Source organism: Pogona vitticeps, chromosome 1 (genome assembly GCF_051106095.1).
Source record: "Pogona vitticeps strain Pit_001003342236 chromosome 1, PviZW2.1, whole genome shotgun sequence".
Lineage (NCBI taxonomy): Eukaryota > Metazoa > Chordata > Lepidosauria > Squamata > Agamidae > Pogona > Pogona vitticeps.
The window spans coordinates 280,567,719-280,582,288 of NC_135783.1; the positions used below are offsets into that span (position 1 = coordinate 280,567,719).

The 14,570-nt window shown below is 37.9% G+C and overlaps 1 long non-coding RNA gene across 1 annotated transcript; it reads left to right on the forward strand.

Annotated features, from left to right (window-relative positions):
* The first annotated feature begins 4,337 nt into the window (after positions 1-4,337).
* On the forward strand, positions 4,338-14,338 carry LOC144585932 (uncharacterized). Its single transcript, XR_013540564.1, has 2 exons — positions 4,338-4,457; positions 7,747-14,338. It is a non-coding gene; the product is annotated as an uncharacterized LOC144585932 (long non-coding RNA).
* Positions 14,339-14,570: the final 232 nt, after the last annotated feature.

Genomic DNA, 14,570 nt, shown 5'->3' on the forward strand with positions numbered 1-14,570 from the left:
AGAGAAAGGTGTGTTTGCAGAAGGACAGCAAAGGTAAGGCCTCCACTGAGTGGGAGTTCCATAAAAATGAACATATTCTGGTACGGATAAGGTCTCTGTTTCTAACACAGAAGCTGTACCACTGCAAGCTAGTGGTTAAAATGGTGAGCACAGGGAAATAAGGTGCCACATTTTGAATCCAATTCTTTCTGACCAGTTGAAAGGGACAGGGAACACTGAAACTGTTTAAATTTTTTATAACATAATATTCCAAAGCTCTTGTGTTAATGCAAAAAACACATTCTATTCCAAGCTCTAGTACTAACATTTTAAATAGGTAATATTATAATATTTAGGGACAGTTATATATTTCCATATCATTGAAAATCCCATCAGCTGGCTTATTTCTGTAGACCTCATTGGCCAATATCCTATCGCCAGCCACAGCAGATTGCCACTAAGTAAAATGTTCCTTTTTATTTTGGGTGTGTGTGGTTACATATCAGTATGCAACTAAAATCAAAAAATGAATTATTTAATTAGCAGCAATCTACTGCAGCCAGTCCTGTTGCACAGGTGGAGCTACTCCTCAAGGCACTGGCCATCATTTCTATTCACATTTACATTTCAGCAGAATACCAAATTTTTCTGATGTATCCCTTCAATAGCAATACTTTAATAAGTACTCCAGTCTTTTACTGTTAAAATCTTTGGTGCTATCAGAAAGGGGCAAATCACTAAATATTAAGTTCTAACCATTTGATTTAGTAAACCTAATAGGACTAATTTTAAAAATTATTTTTTAAAAATTATTTTACTCCATATTAAGTCAACACATAAATACTGTGACATCCTTTCTGAATGTTTGTCCACTTTTGTTCTAAGTTGCCAGTTAAATAATCAATTAATCAATTACATATATTTATGTATGAAAGAATTTAGTACATAATCATGCATGTTTGTGCATGTGAATACTAATGCAGATGAGTGTCTATGAAAATTGGCATAAAAACAGTATGCAGTGCATGATCGCCCTTAAGGCTGTGCTGTGTGTAACCCATTGTTAATTACATAAGATAGCACTTGGCTATGGTATCTTATTTTTTGTATAATGAGTAACAGGAAACTTGAATTAGAATTCCATGCAACATCTGTTCAAAGACAAAATCAAATTCCATGTAATTTACACATTATTAAAATTTTAACTGATGTGCTAAGGCCTAATTTCCAGTCTAATGAGTCTCTGTAGGCCTTCTTGCTAAAACATGAATAGATGAAAGAATTACTTTTCAGAAGAAGCTTTCAGGACAAGTGGATATATTGTGACTCTCCAATTGTTATTGGATTACAGTGCCAACCACTCTTAGTCAACAAAGCCAGTAGAGAAGGATTATGAAAGGTATAGTCCAATAACACCAAAGGGACACTAGTTACCCTCCTCTAATATATAAGGCACCACAGTGGAACCCTATGTGTCCTTAAACAGAATTAGTTCCCAAGCCACACACAGAATTGCAGCCTAAAGCAATTCTACTACTACTACACCTATACAGTAACTTTACTTATTTACTGAGAAGTAAACGCCATTGAGCTCAAGGGTACTTTCCTCTGAACAGACCTGTGATCACACCGTTTCTGTGATCAACAATAGGCAAGTAAGACTCTCTTGCAAGAACATCATTGAAGTCTGAGGTTTCAGCTGGATAAAGGACCACTGTTGAACTAAGGTGCAAAAATTAACAGGCTTGAAGTTCCTGTTCACTCAACAGCAGTATTTTAATGATGATGGGTCATCCCTGGAACCTGCTCCATTTGTAACTGTGAGAAGACACAAAGCAGATACAAAACGGATGCACTTGGTCGCCGTTATTAAGACTGTGCCATGAAATAGTAGAATGCTTTTCTTTCCAGTACAACATAATTCAGTATTTTCAGAGAGGTGAATGAAGAAACAGAATGGCATAGTTACAGCTCTTTATAATCTTGTGCTTGCAGCTTTAAGGGACCCAAAAAGCATATTTGGCTATTGAGCATTCTTACTGAGAATGGATCAAAGTGGAAAGGGGATATTGGAAGATAGCAAGCAAGGGGTGTAGGCGAGTATATTTGTTTTTGTAGAACCGGCAACCAGCAGATTTAGAAAGGGAATTGCAGCCTTTTCTACTGCTTTGATTCCAAGACAAGAACCATACAAATGAATCCATGCAAGAACCATACAAATGAAGGGCTCTCACAAGAATAATCATTGCTAGTTTAACTGGAAAGTTCATAACACCTATTTTGTAAGCCACCAAGAATGGTGGGTGTTGCTGAGTGTGGTGGTATGATAGATAGATAGATAGATAGATAGATAGATAGATAGATAGATAGATAGATAGATAGATAGATAGATAGATAGATAGATAGATAGATAGATAGATAGATAGATAGACAGACAGACAGACAGACAGACAGACAGACAGACAGACAGACAGACAGACAGACAGACAGACGGACGGACGGATGGATAGATAGACGGATAGATAGACGGATGGATGGATGGATGGATGGATGGATGGATGGATGGATGGATGGATGGATGGATGGATGGATGGATGGATGGATGGATGGATGGATTGCAATGATTGCTTTTGAAACACTGGCATGGAGTGCTGGCTCAATGTAACTTTTGCAGTCAGTCTTCCAACTTTACAAGAGCTCTCACATTGTACTGAATTTGCCTTCTAGGCAGAAATTACTGATTTAAAATTAAGTTGCAAATGAATTGCTGACTTTGCTGTTTGGGGCATGGTGTGCAACCACATTTGTCAACATGGCTTCCTTCCCAGACAAAGCACATATTGTTCTGGAAATAGTGTCTGCCAGCACTACAGCCAGCATGAACCTCCGCTTTTCATGCCCTTCTCAGGCAATTGAAGAGGAAAACTGGAAGGTGAGAAAAAAAGGTTAGTTCTGTCTTTGTCATGACATGCAGCTTCAATTAAGCCTCTAAGCATATATCCAGAATGAATCAACATGAATATAAAATTTAGTTACCCTTGGAAATATCAAGAAAGTAAGTGGCAATACTGCTGCTGCTGATCCTCCTCCCCCTCCTCCCACTACTACCGCTACTACTAATAATAAACAACTGCAGAGCTGGAAGGGACCATTTGGATCATTGAGTCATTTTACTTGCCAAAGGCTTGCGGCAGAGGTAGCTTTGACTTCTCTATTAGCTATAGGCATAGATGTACTTATTAAATGTTTTACTGCCTTCGTAGTACCAGAGTTTGGAATGTTATTTCTTTAAAAGGAACACATGTTACTTATTAACACTTACTTTGCAGTAGCCAGATATAATCATTATTCTTATCCTTGCTCTGGTCACAAAAGCATTGTGTCCTGTTGTGTATTATTAATGCATTTGATTGGCATTCTAGGAGGCCAGAAAAATAAATGAAAACATTCTTCAGTTCCCTCTAGTGGCCAATCTTTATATTGCACCTTGATAATACTTGTTTTATCAAGACTCCTTGGAAAAGACGCTGATGTTGGGAAAGTGTGAAGGCAGGAGGAGAAGGGGATGACAGAGGACGAGATGGTTGGCAGTGTCATCAAAGCGACCAACATGAATTTAACCCAACTCCGGGAGGCAGTGGAAGACAGGAGGGCCTGGCGTGCTGTGGTCCATGGGGTCACAGAGTCGGACACGACTAAACGACTAAACAAACGAACAAAAATACTTGTTTTTCCTTTACAATATTTAAATCAATGTATTTCATTTTTCCTGGAACCAAAATTTATGAAAGCAGTATACTTATATTTCTCAATATATGATGAATGGAACTCCTTATGCTAATGTATAATACATGCTAATATATAAAAATCACAAATGTAAGTTAGGTTTTGACCCGGTGTGGGTCTTCATCAAGCAGAGCACCTCAGAGTTGTGTATAGTGCAGAAGAAGCATAAAAGTTCCAACACATGGCCAGATGTATATTATGTTATGTTATATTTGACTTTGTAATTTTACATAATTTTTTTTCAGTTCCACTTTTTCAGTTCCATCACATGAAGCACTTCACTATCTCATTGCAACAGAGAGAGCTTTTGTCCCTCTCGTTGTCCAAGGAAGCTGAATTTTGAGAATTTTGGAAACACTTGAGAATTTGAAAAGTTAAATTGTGGAATTCCCTGTCACAAAATTTCATGTGGCCACCAACTGAAGGGTTCTAAAATTAGATTAGACTAATCAATGGAGAATGCTGTCCGTGACTGCTGATGGCTGGAGCTTCCTATGATTAACAAGTTAACAAGTCAATTTATTTGTTTGTTTGTTTGTTTGTTTGTTTGTTTGTTTGTTTGTTTGTTTGTTTGTTTGTTTTGCAAAATGTGTATTTGCTTCATTTTTAGGAGCCTCATGACACAGTGGTTAAGCTGCAGTACTGCAGTCAAGACCCTGTTCACAATCTGAGTTTGATTTTGATCAGCTCAGGTAAGTGACTCAAGATTGACTCAGCCTTCTATCCTTCTGAGGTTGGTAAACTGAGTACTCAGCTTGCTGGGGAGGAGGGGCAATGTGTAGCTTGCATAATTAACGTGTAAACCACCCAGAGAGTGCTTTAAGTGCTATGGGCAATATATAAGCACCACACTTCACTTTCATTTCAATTTATGTATCTGCTCCATGTTCACATGAACATTCCCAGAGCTCTTAGTCTGCTGACTATTAATCTGTTGTTTCTGCAGTTTTCAATCGCTGTCTCTGCAGGTTGAAACCTGGCTTTAAATCTTTTACAAGGCATACCTTTCTGCTTGGGGCAATTGTTAGATGAACTTCACTATTTCATTTCTCATGTCATCTGTCAGATCTTGACATATCGCCACTGCTATTACCACCTCCTTATTTTTTTTACACAGTGCACAAAATAAGGTAGATATTTATAAGAAATACCTAGAATTTAAGCTATCTGATGTAAAATCGTGTTTGCATAAAAAGAGAGAAATTATTCTTGGCAATTCTTGATTTTATTAAGATTCTCGGAGACAGCTGGAATCAGTGGTATGGAAGAACCAGGATACTTGGACTTCTAATCAGCAGTGAGGATGGCAGCATCCGCCTCCCCTTAGGATTCCATCCCAGTTTAGTTGCAATGTTCACCATTACACATGCCTCAGGGGGAAGATGACTGATTTCTCAGCAACAATACAGTGTTACGGGTTCTCCCTGTTATTTTAGATGGCTTGGTTATGATGATGTGGATCAACACAGCTGTTTGCATTTTTGGATTTTCCTTCAGAGCAATGCTACCATTACTGATCATGATAATGAAAAAGTTACAGCTTTGCTGCAGAAGGGTCTAGCCTTTCTTATGGTCACAAAAAGGTGGAAAATGAAAAATACAGATAATGACAGCTTATCATCAAGATAAAATTAATGGAAGAAGTGCTTATTAGCTGAAAAGCCTGCTGTGGATTCAACACAACATAGCTGCTTAGAGTTGCATCCAAAGTCAGAATGGCTTTGATGGTGTATGACTTCTGGTAGGAGAAGAACAACGAGAAGGCAACTTCATGCTTGTTTATTTCCTTCAGATTTAGAGTAAGATGCAAAGGGCATGATCCATAATTATTTTTGCTCACTGCTCTTAAAATTGTTGAAGTTGAAATGAAATCAAAGCAGGCTAGTTTAAGAAGTATGCCAAATTAAACAATTACTGGATGCTACACTTAGGAATGTAACAATATAAATGCAGCAGTATTTCTTCTATGAATCTGTGTACTACAGTCGCTGATTCAGTTCAAGTACTAAACTGTGCTCTAACCCAAAGCTCCTTTTAGGATACTACTACGTATTACTCAGAAAATATAGGCACTGTCATAGTATGTAACACAGGGCTTTATAGTGTCTCAAGCAAAATACTTTCCTAAACCTAGCAGAAAAGACTGTTAAGCTGGAACAGCAAATGATTTCTGCTTCTGATTTTTAGTACAGTCATTGACCAGCAGATATATTCAAATGTTATTATTATATTGATTAGTATAACATGAAATTACAATTAAAATATACAGCTTATTACAATATGACTAAAGTTTATAGAATCTCCAGGACTGAGGAGATGGTGGCCTATACACACCATTAATAAACATCTGGTATTGCTATAATCAGTGCAAGGAGGGAAGGGTAGAGGATTAAAGGACTTAAGTTTCCTGATACAGAGTAAGCTCACCAGCCATGCTCCCCCATTGCCACTGTACCAACTGGTCAAGTCTCCTCAATCCATACTGTTTACATTCACAATAACTGTGAATGAAGTTGGACTTTCAGATAAACATGTACTGTATAGCATTTCATTGTTACATCTTATGCAAGACCAGATATTTTCAGTGTGGCAGCTGATGCTAAATGCAGTATTACACATAGCTGAGTATACTAGCATGGAGCCTGAACTTATGCTTCTGTACTTTGAAGCCGCTCTGACTCAGATCCATGGGCTTCCTACAACAAGCTTTTGAAAGGAAATCCATTGTATTGTCCCTCTGAGAAATACAAATGTATAGCATCAGAGTATATGGCACAGAAGAAGCAGCTTAAAATCTCCATTCTGCTATGGAGCTCACAGGGTAAAGAGAAGCAAAGCAGCATAGTGTTTTTCAGATTGGTTCTCCAGTTGTTCTTCATGTAGATGGCATATGTGTGGGGTGGGAAGTGAGACTACGTCTGAGGGCCCCACGTTCTGCTCCTGGATCCTCTTGTAATTACCTTCCACTAACGTGCACTGCAGCCGTCGAATGCAGTGCTGCTTTTACCTACAGTGCTGGCTGCTTTTGATTTATGGTGATCCTATGAATTAATAACCTCTGGAAAGTCCTATCATTAACCACCATCTTTGGATCACACAAACTAAAACTTTTCACTTCCTTTAGTGAGTAAGTCCATCTTACATTAGGTTTTCCTTTTTCCCTGCTGCCTTTCACTTTTTTTTAGCATCATTATATTTTGCTGTGAGCTTTGTCTTCTCATGATATTTCCAAAGTATGTCAGTGTCAGTGTAATTTTAGCTTTCGGTAAGAGTTGATTTAGAATTCATTTGTACATCTGTCTTGTAGTCTTTGGTATCTATAAACTCTCCTCAAATGCCACATTTTGATATTTTATTTATTTTGCTATTTTAAGTTTTCTCCATTATACAGTTTTCACAGGTGGATACTGAAATTAGGAATAATACAGAACAGATTATCTTGGACTTGGTCTCCAGTGATACATCCTCACACTTAAGGTTGCATGACATGATGTGCGACAGAAAATCCTTATGCTTATTTCTTAACTTGTGGCAATTAACACCTGAAATTTACAATGGACTCATGCCCATGTAATTTTTCATTTGAATTCTGGCCATCTTCTCTTTATTCTATCCTGGACCAGTTAATACTCTCTTAGGAATTGGAGACCCTCTTGACCCTTCAGCATTTGTAATCTTGGTTTCACTTTCCATTTGATTTATTGAATCTTGTGGAAGAAATCTCTCATTTCCTGGATCCTCATGTAACTATCTCCCATTAAGATGGAATTTTTCTATTATTATTATTATTATTATTATTATTATTATTATTATTATTATTATTATTATTATTATTATTATTATTATTATTATTATTATTATTATTATTATTATTATTATTATTATTATTATTATTATTATTATTATCATCATCATCATTATTATTATCATCATCATCATCATCATCATCATCTATTTGTAATGATTATTATGTCCCAATAGGAGGTCAGTGGCTCCAAATCGCAAAGGTGTCTTCTACATATCGGAACCAGACTGTGGGTGCGAAGGGTGCCAAAGCCAGGGCCAGTTTTTCGAAATGCTCCATGTAGAAGTTTGCTATAACTGGACTGAGGGGGCCCCTGGTGAAGAAAAACTGGAAGAATTTCTGAACCATCTGAACAGCATCCACCCAAATATACAATTAATCATGGAAAAAGAAATAAAGGGCCAACTCCCATTCTTAGATGTCATGGTCATACGCAAAACTGACCACCTATTGGGACACAAGGTCTACAGAAAACCCACCCACACAAATACTCCAACCACCACCCACAACATGAAAGTGGCATAATCAAAACACTGGTAGATCGTGCAAATTGGAACTGTGAAGCTCAATTTCTCAGCACTGAACTCTGAATTGGGCCCTACAGGCGAATGGCTATTCCAAGAATGAAATCAAAAGAGCCATCAAACCAAGAAAACAACACCAAACTGAAGAAGAAAAACAGCCACCCACAAATAAGGTATTTCTGCCATACATCAAAGGGGTCACGGACCGCATGGGGAAACTTTTGAAAAAACACAACCTACAAGCAATATTCAGACCCACCACAAAAATACAACAAATGTTACGGTCAGCAAAGGACAAAAGGGACTCCCTCACCACTGCAGGAGTATACCGGATACCTTGCAGTTTTGGACAGATATATATGGGGACCACAAAACGCAGCATTCACAGCAGAATCAAAGAACATGAGAGACACTGCAGATTAAAACAACTGGAAAAATCAGCAGTAGCTGAAGATGCCCTGAAACAAGCTGGACATGAAATTCTATTTCAAAATACTGAAGTACTGGACAACACCAGCAATCTGTATGTTAGACTGCACAGGGAAGCCATTGAAATCCATAAACATAAACAAAACTTCGACAGGAAAGAAGGTGGCCTGAAACTAAACCCGGCCTGGTGCACCATTCTGGAAAATACAACCTGGAAAAGGTCAACGAACTCTTACCCAGCCACAAGGGCCAGAGATCATTGCACAAAGAAGACCAGCTAAGGACACCCATCAATCACAGTGACAAATAATCTCTTTCTCTCCCCCCTCTCCCTCATCAAAACAAAAACATGCTGATCACCCAGTCTCCTGAAAAAAAGACAAAAGCCATTCCCACAGCTATAAATACTATCCAACAAACACCAACAGAGCACGGACAGAGTTCCTACTCCAGTCCTCTGAAGATGGCGGCCACAGAGACTGGCGAAACATCAGGAAGAACAACCTTCAGAACACAGCCAAAAAGCCCAAAAAACCCACAACAACCATTAGATCCCGGCTCTGAAAGCCTTCGCGAAAACATTATTCGGTATGTTGTCATGCATCAAGTCACTTTGACCTATGGCAACTCTAAACAGAGTTTTTCAGAAGTGTAACCTGTTCAAGGAGTAATTTACCATTGCTACACACACCCTAGTGAACTTCCATGGTCAAACAGGTATCCTGAGTCCTAGTCCGTGTCATGTAGTAGAGTATATCTAGTACACATGACACTGATTCCCAGAGATATTTTGTACTTGATTCACAAATTGATATCTTGTGTCAGGCGAAGTCCCTTGCCCTCTGAGACACTTAGAATTGGCTTCAGTGCTTAGATCTTTGCTTGTCCTGTTGCTAATATCATTTTTGTTTTGTTTTCATTGTTTCATCTTGCATTTTATTATTTTAATGTATTTTGTATATTCTCCAGAGTACTGTATTTATTGGGTGCTTTAAAAAGGTAAGAAATAAATACAAATAACAAATTAATAATTTTAGACTAGCATTTGTCCTAAACCCTTGAATGGCAATTTGTAAAGTTATTAACAACTGCTTGCTTCTGCTTTTGCAATGGAAACTGAAAAAAAAAACCAGTGGAAATGGACTTGAGTGTTTTTATTACAATATTATATGTAGCTGCATACAGGCAAATTAAGAAACAAACACTGCAATGCAATGAAAAAAACGGGGAACAGAATTTGAATGGTCTTTCACTGGAACAAAAGCTACAATCACATGCACTGCTTCTAGATACAAAGACTCTTTAGAAAGTTAAGAACAACAACATATTCAGAACTCTTTTGGAAAGGTATTATTAATTTATATGTAAAATCACAAGATCTTTAATGGGGGCAGAATCAAGTAAAATAGAAACTGTTGCTGTTTGCAAAATTAGACGGAAGGGTCTTCTTATTACATCAATAGGAGTCTTATGAGTCTTACTAGATCATTCCAGGCCTAGCATCTTGTTTCCAACAAGATGCCTACTGTAAACCCACAAGCAGGATGTAAGAACCATATCCCTGTCCTACTCAGTCCATAGCAGCTAATATTCCGAACAGGGTAGCAACGTAAGAAAGAGGGCAAGGTTCCTGTAACTTCAACAGCCATGTGGAAAGAGGAATTTTAGCCTATGTTCTATGTGGCCATCCTAATACGTATAGACAAATGCTGCATCTGATCCTGAAGGCTTAATATATATCATGAATAGAAGCAACTGATATAAGCCTTTTCTCCATTAACACGTTCACATCTACTTTTCAAGATAAATTGGTAGCCACCACCAAACAACCATTCTCCTGCACTAAAAATGAAAAAACTAGGTGATAATCTCTCCATTTGGCTTTGATTGACTCTTTTGTCCCATTTTACAACTAAAATTTAATGTCCACTTTTGCTACACAGTGTTTCTGCACTTCTACCAAATGCTTCAAAATAACACTGTGTATTTCTAACCTGGTTAAATGCAGATGCCTGTCGCTTTTGTCTATGTTCCTGCAAAGAAAGGGGAATTCCTATATTGCCTCTTTCCCAGTGGATTTGGACTCAGGTCGTGTCATATATACCTATGGTCATTTGAAGCTTTGAAGTAAGGTACAACCAATACACTGATGATACCCAGCTCTACTGCTCCTTGTCATAGAACATCAGGAAAGTAGGCACTGTACCGTTGCCAGATTCCCAAGTGGCAGTGGAGCTAAGGGATGCCTTTGCACAACTCTGCCTAGTGCACCAGCTTTTCCTGAGTTGACCAGATTTAGCAACAGTTTCCCTTGCCTTAGTTACATTACAACTAATGCAAAATGCTCTATGTGGGGTTATACTTAAGGAGTGTCCAGGATCTTCAGTTGATGCAACGTGGAGCAGTTAGGTTACTAAAGGATGCAAGATATCATAATTTGACTTCAATATTGAAAGACTTGCACTGGTTGCCAATTGCTTACCAGACCACTCAATTCAGTGTGTTGCTATTAGGATTTAAAGCCCTCAACGGCTTGGGGACATGTTTATAAGGACCATCTGTCTCATTATGAGCCTGGACTTCTTATGGATGTTAAGATCTTCAAGAGAGACGCTCTGAAAAATACTAAGAGTTTCAGCGGCTTGTCTACAAAGTATATGGGAGAGGGCTTTCTTTTGTTTGGCTCTGATCTTATGGAATGCTTCTGAGCTGTGATCAGTTTCTGACAGATTTTAAGAAAGGAGTAAAAACACCTCTTTTTAGACTGGCATATACTGATTAGCTTGCCTTTTGGCATTGTTTTAACTCTAGCCATGTTTGTTTTAATTGATTGTAATATATATATATTCAGTTCTAACGGTTTAACGCTGGTGTTGACTACATCATTTTATGGTTTTTAGCTAAATGTGGTTTTATTTGCTTTTATTCTTTTAAGAAGTTAGTAAGCTGACTTAAGCACTATCTTTTAGTGGAAAAGCAAGGTATACATGTAATAAATAAATAATAATTCTGTCCTATAAAGCCCATCTTCCATTTTTTGACTGTCTGTGACTTGAAATATCTAGCCAAATATTTGGACTTCATTATTTTTTAACCCTCCCCAATTTTTAATTATTTGGCCTGATATGAAAATTCAAATGTTTGCATATATGGTGCATTTACAATTAATGTTTGCTATGCTAAGTACTTCCTTCTGATTGACCTAGTCAGATACCATTCACCTTTACTCATTGACTTCTAAATGTGACTTCTTTACATAATTCTTCTAAAAAACAGTCCTGAATATATTAGATTTATTTAACATTAATTGAGACTGAAATCCTATAGATACTTCCTTTGCACAAAGATCAGCACAGTGGAGCTTGTCTCAATGTAAACACAGACATTATGCTACGCATCTCTATTACATTCAGCACAAAATAGAAAGGAAGTTCTAAAAAAGGAAGCATCCCTAACCAGGGAGATGACGTATGTTTGAATGAACAGACATAAAAGAAATGAGCACTACCCTTCATATACGTCTGTCTTCTTGCATGTGCAATAGCCTCAGGGTGCTTTTGTGTTTTTCTTTGAAACATGGCCTCTCTTTTAACCTGCATCTTCTAATCTAAAAGTAAGGGCAACATTTAGGTCATACCATTGTACTGAAAAAGGAAAAGTAAGTGCCACTGGCCAGAAAAACAAAAGCAAAACAAAACAACCCCTTTCTCCCTTTTCTTCTCGCATTATTACAAGTCTCCATGCAATGGACACTTTGCAGAACACGGTTTACTCACAAGGCCAAGTCATCTAGTCAAAGAGCAAAGTGGAAATAAGATGCTTTAAACACAGGAGATAGAAGGAAGGCAATTCATTTTTGTCCAATTGAGAATTGACATACTATGATTAAGAAGGTAGATACATGGGGCTGCCTTCTTAATCATTGTATTGCACATTAATTGTTAATTGGAAAAAATAATATATAAAGTAAAATAAAGTAAGTTACGTTTAATACCAAAGAAAACAACAATACATAGAATGCATTTGAAGTGACAGTCAGACAAACACAATTTAAAGCAACATTTATAGTGTTAAAACAAATTGGCCAAATATCGTAGGACTTGGTGTGCTATGCCTACAGAATTTGTTTAAGCTTATATCAATTCACTGATGAAAGTTATGCCTTTTGTATAACTACACAACAGAGTTTAAGCCATAGACTTGTTGCATAGTTTTAAATTTCGGTTAAATTTCTCTAGCTGTGCAGCAAAATTGCAGGGATTCACAGAGCAGAGTTACCCAGTTCCCAGTTACCCAGTATAGTCCACCCCTTTTGTCATCAACTAGCACTTAGAGTCTTACTAACTCATTCTGAGATATTCATAGAAGAAAGAATAAAAAGTTTAATTTACTTATAGTTGAACAGATCAAACAACAATCTGACAAACACGGCTGCTTTCAGCACACAATCCTTAGAAGGCTCACTAACTGCTTCCAACAGACAAAGGAGAGTGAAAGGTTTGAGCGGAGAAGAGGGACTCTCTTTGAATTCAGAGACAGGGAAGAAATGATTTGTTAGTGCTCGATAGAATGACAAGCACCCCAGCTCAGAAAGCCCCTCCCAGCCATGCCTTCTCTAGCCAGCATGCCAGGTTGCAAAAACTCCCAACAGGTTTCACCTACATTGTCTCAAGAACACATGGGCAGTAAATTAGTACCTCAATAACACTTCAATATGTTTATCACCATGTGGTGGGGAAGAGGAAGCTAAGAAACGAAAGACTTGTCAAAAGTTTGCCAGATATTTTTAAGGGAAGCTCTGAAGCAGAATATTACAGCACATTGCTAACGTGGTTAGTATTACACTACATTGTTTTCAATGTGTTTTAGCATGAAACAAAACAAGATTAGAATATGGATAAATAATATGATTTTATGCTGTAGTTTTTCAGCACTTTTTCTTAAAATAGCCTGCACTCATATACTGTACTATGTTTGGCAAGATAAAAAAGAAAGCAAGTGTCTGTTAAAAATGTAGCTGATTGTGTTTTGCTTCAAGATAACATGAAACAGTGGGACGTGGTGGCACTGCGAGTTAAACCGCAGAAGCCTCTGTGCTGCAAGATCAGAAGACCATCAGTCGTAAGATTGAACCCACACAATGGAGTGAGCTCCCATCGCTTGTCCCAGCTCCTGCCAACCTAGCAGTTCGAAAGCATGTAAAATGCAAGTAGATAAATAGGTATGACCACAGGGGGAAGGTAACGGCGTTCCGTGTCTAGTCACGCTGGCCATGTGACTACAGAAACAGTCTATGGACAAACGCTGGCTCTATGGGTTGGAGACAAGGATGAGCCCTGTGCCCTAGAGCTGGACACAACCGGACTAAATGTCAAGGTAACCTTTACCTTTAGCTTTTAGCATGAAGCAAGGAATACCTGCAGGAAAACAAAACCAATTTGGAACACTACTATCATTTTCCTATTTTAAAACTCTGAGTTCCAATACATTAAGACCTTTTCAGTTAATTTTTAATTTGCTTATGTGATAGGGTTGTTGAGTCTCCTGGCACAGTGGTTAAATTGTAGCATTGCAGCCAAAACTAGTGATGATTTTGTTCTGCCCATGAAACAGATTGGTTACATGTGACTGTAGCTAAAAATATACCATCTGGTAAATTGTATACAAAGTACCAACCTGCATATGAGTACAATCTTCTAATAAACTTGCACAGCAGAACAACAGTAAAGCTCTCCAAAACCTCTTATCAGCTAAACTTCTTTAGATTCTGTAGTACTGAGAAAGAAAGAGGGAGGGAGATTTCTCCTCATGTAAAGTTTAAAAAAGATTTTTTTTAAAAGAGAAACATCTACAGCAGTGGTCTGAGAACAGGAGTATATTACCCCAAATGGGATAAAAATGAAAATCCTGGGGGTCATGGGGATGGTCGCTGCAGGCATTTTATTTCCAGGCATTTTATTTCCGACGATGCTGTGTGTAGGCAGGCATTCCATCCTGGGGAGAGCGAGCCCTGGCGAGGAACTGCATAGGGAACCCACCTGTCTTCC